This window comes from Neoarius graeffei, chromosome 14 (assembly GCF_027579695.1).
Source record: "Neoarius graeffei isolate fNeoGra1 chromosome 14, fNeoGra1.pri, whole genome shotgun sequence".
Lineage (NCBI taxonomy): Eukaryota > Metazoa > Chordata > Actinopteri > Siluriformes > Ariidae > Neoarius > Neoarius graeffei.
In genome coordinates, this window is record NC_083582.1 from 23,089,303 (window position 1) to 23,093,497 (window position 4,195).

Genomic DNA, 4,195 nt, shown 5'->3' on the forward strand with positions numbered 1-4,195 from the left:
TGTTTTCACGACCGCCATTTTTAAAAACACGAGCGAAGATGAAGCAGCACGAAGAGCGGTTGATCGAGGAAGTGAGGAAGTATGTACATCTATACGACTCTAGTTCTAGTCATTATAAGTAACCGGAGGATAAACACTCCACTAACCACACCCACCAACTACTCCTAACGATTTCACGACTTCACACCCCCTTGCGTTGTGGCGGTGAATAACATTGCGCACGCCTATTACTCCCCGCTCAACGATAAATTACAACTGTCTGCGAACAGCTATCTGCGAAAGCCTTGTCGCAAGAGCATGCAGAGGCCCTTAAGGCCAATTTATGCTGACAACCCAGTCCTCGCAGATAGCGTCGCAGACAGTGTCTGCGTAGCCCCCCCCACCTTCGCAGACGCTCTGTGCGCACCTCCCAAAAATTGTGACCACCGCAGAAGCCTCGCAGACAGCGCCGCAGACAAGAGGGCTCTGATTGGTCCACTCTACATCCGCTGTACACGCACTTCCGCTTCCCTACTTTCCTGGTTTGGTTTGTTTTCACGGCCGGCATTTTTAAAAACACGAGCGAAGATGGAGCAGCACGAAGAGCGGTTGATTGAGGAAGTACGTACATCTATACGACTCCAGTTCTAGTCATTATAAAAAAAAAAAAAAAGTTCTAGTCATTATAAGTAACCGGAGGATAAACACTCCACTAACCACACCCACCAACTTCGCGCCCCCTGCGTTGTGCCGGTCAATAACAACATCGCGCACGCCTATTATCCCCGCTCAACAATAAATTACAACTGTCTGCGAAAAGCTATCTGCGAAAGCCTTGTCGCAAGAGCATGCAGAGGCCTTTAGACTCAATTCACTACAACCATGACCAGAAGTGTTTACTGAATGGAGAATGAATGGAAACAAGGTTCCTGCTTAGAGGAAGTAAAAACTGCTCAGCTGGTCTCAAGACCTGTTTCGCGCGTACACATTTAAGAATCCGACTTCATAGACAAGCATGAAGGAATGCTGATTAGCATTGCCCTGAATATCTCAGGAATAGCAAATGGAAGTAAATCTGAGCACACCTTTTTTTTTTGCCTTTTGTTTTTTAGAATTTCCTCTATGGAGCTGATAAAATATGCTTTTCCTGAAGCTTAGCCAAATTCAACCAAGAACATGATTCATGATGTTTAGGAACATGGTGACAGGTTTTTCATTCTTCACAGTTCACTCATGGTCACTGAGGTGAAGTAAGGGTCAGATGTTGGAATGCCACACAAAATCAGCCATCGCCATAGCAAAATTCCAAGCACATTCCACAGCTCAGTGGGAATGCTTTTAGATTCGTGTCCCTATCCAGATTCTACTGATGTAATGGTGGATGGGAAACAGGTCAATCTTGGCCTGAGATGAGAGGCAGGACGGGAAGACTATGAACACCTTTTCCTTTATGCATATCCACAGATGGCGTGTATTAAATTCAGAGAAAAGACATTATCATGCACTTTTAACCCAATAGGGAAAGAAATCTGAAAACAGATCTCCATATTCACAGTAGTTTTTCCTAGACAGCAATATCAAATGGAAATAAAAGGGAGAAGTCTGCTTCAGTCTTCCCTTTATTTTGCTTTGAGATTGTGTTGAAATCCAGCTCGTGGCAAAGGTGGCCTTTTATTCCCCCTTTCAACTCTTTTTGACTCATTCTATTTATTCTAGGGAAGGAAAAAAAATTATTACAACTCTTGAAACACTATGTGGCCAAACGTTTGTGGACATCTGATCTGATCATTACACCCATGTGTGCTTGTTAAACATCCCATTTCAGATTTAGTCCTCATTTGCTGTTATAATAGCCTCCATTCTTCTGGGAAGGCTTTTCATTAGATGTGGTAATTTTTGCCTATTCAGACACAAGAGCATTAGTAAGGAGCTGATAAGTAACTCATCAGGTGAGGAGGCTTGGTACACACTCGGCGTTCCAGTTCATCCCAAAGGCGTTCAGTGGTTCTTCCACTTCAACTATGACAAACCACGTCTTCACTTTGTGCACAGGGGCATCGTAATGGTGGAATAGGTTTTGGGCTTCTTTGCTCCAGTGAAGGGAAATTGTAATGCTAAAACCAGCAAAGGCCATCCATCCATCATCTGTAATTGCTTATCCTGTTCAGGGTCGTGGGCAAGCTGGAGCCTATCCCAGCTGACTATGGATGAGAGGCAGGGTACACCCTGGACGTCACCAGATCATTGCAGGGCTGACACAGACAACCATTTAGGTGGTGTTTACATTAGACCGTATCCGTCTCGTTTTCGTCGCGGATGCACTGTCTGTTCACATTAAAACGCCGGGAAACGACTCCACAGGCGGAACAACTTGAATCCGCCAGGGCCCACGTATTCAACCCAGTCCGTATCTGATCCGGTGCTGTGTAAACATTGAGATACGAGGGAACACAGTGCTGAGCTCTAGCTGACGTCGTCATTGGACAACGTCACTGTGACATCCACCTTCCTGATTCGCTGGCGTTGTTCATGCCACGTTGGTCATGTGACGCGACTGCTGAAAAACGGCGCAGACTTCACTTCCTGCTATTGTTTCCGCCTTGTATCACCTTTTTGTTTTTCATTAAAGAGTATAAAAGTATGAATATAATGCTTTGCCATTCTTAATGTTGTTCATGGTAAGATGCAAATACTGCCCATTGTGTAGTTATGATTGTCTTTAGGCTTGCCATCTTTCCACTTGCAAGTGGTGAGTGACTTGCGCATGCCCGATATGCACTGGGATCTCACACACAGCGGCTCAGTCCCGAATCACTGCTCGTGCGCTTCACTCGCGTGCTCTGTGAGCTGCGCAGGGCCGGAGTGCGCACCCTCCAGAGGGCACTCGCTGTTCAGGGCGGAGTGATTTGGAGCGCTGAGCCGCACTGACACATTTCAACTGCCGTCTAATTAGTCATGTGATTAGCGTATCCGTGTATTGGCGTTGCTGTGCGCACGCGAATCGTGTATTGGCATTGCTGTGTGCACGCGAATCGTTTTAAAAACGTTAATCTGATGATCCGCTGATACGGTCTAATGTAAACACCATCTTAGGCCAAGTTTACATTAGACCGTATCTGTCTCGTTTTCTTCGCGGATGCACTGTCCGTTTACATTAAAACGCCTGGAAACGGAAATCCGCCAGCGTCCACGTATTCAATCCAGATCGTGTCTGGTCCGGTGGTGTGTAAACATTGAGAATACGCGGATATGCTGTGCTGAGCTCTAGCTGGCGTCGTCATTGGACAACGTCACTGTGACAGCCACCTTCCTGATTCGCTGGCGTTGGTCATGTGACGCGACTGCTGAAAAACGGCACGGACTTCCGCCTTGTATCACCTTTCATTAAAAAGAGTATAAAAGTATGAAAATACTGCAAATACTGATGCAAATACTGCCCATTGTGTAGTTATGATTGTCTTTAGGCTTGCCATCCTTCCACTTGCAAGTGGTAAGTGATATGCACTGAGATCACACACACAGCGGCTCAGTCCCGAATCACTGCTCGTGCGCTATACTCGTGCGCTCTGTGAGCTGCGCAGGGCCGGAGTGCGCACCCTCCAGAGGGCACTCGCTGTTCAGGGCGGAGTGATTTGGAGCGCAGGATGCCTGCGGAGCCGAGCGTATCCGTGTATTGGCGTTGCTGTGTGCACGCGAATCGTGTATTGGTGTTGCTGTGTGCACGCTAATCGTTTTAAAAACGTTAATCTGATGATCCGCTGATACGGTCTAATGTAAACCCCACCTTAGTCACATTCACACCTATGGTCAATTTAGAGCCACCAATTAGCCTAATCTGCATGTCTTTGGACTGTGGGGGAAACCCATGCAGACACAGCGATAACATGCAAAATCCACAGAGAAAGTCGGCCGCTGGGCTCTAACCCAGAACCTTCTTGCTGTGAGGCAACAGTGCTAACCACTACACCACTGTGCTGGCCAGCAAAGGCATTCTATACAATTGTGTGGAAAGAGTTTGGGGAAGAACCACATATGGGTGCGTGGTCAGATGGCCACAAACCTTTAGCTGTATAGTGCATGTTAAACAGAAACCTTTAAGTAAAGAAATTTTCCAATGAGATTTTGGGTCTTGTGCTTTTGTAGAAGACCTTGTTAGTATGCTTCGTAATTTGCTACATTTTGATCACATACTAAAGATGGAGGCAACCGAATTAGG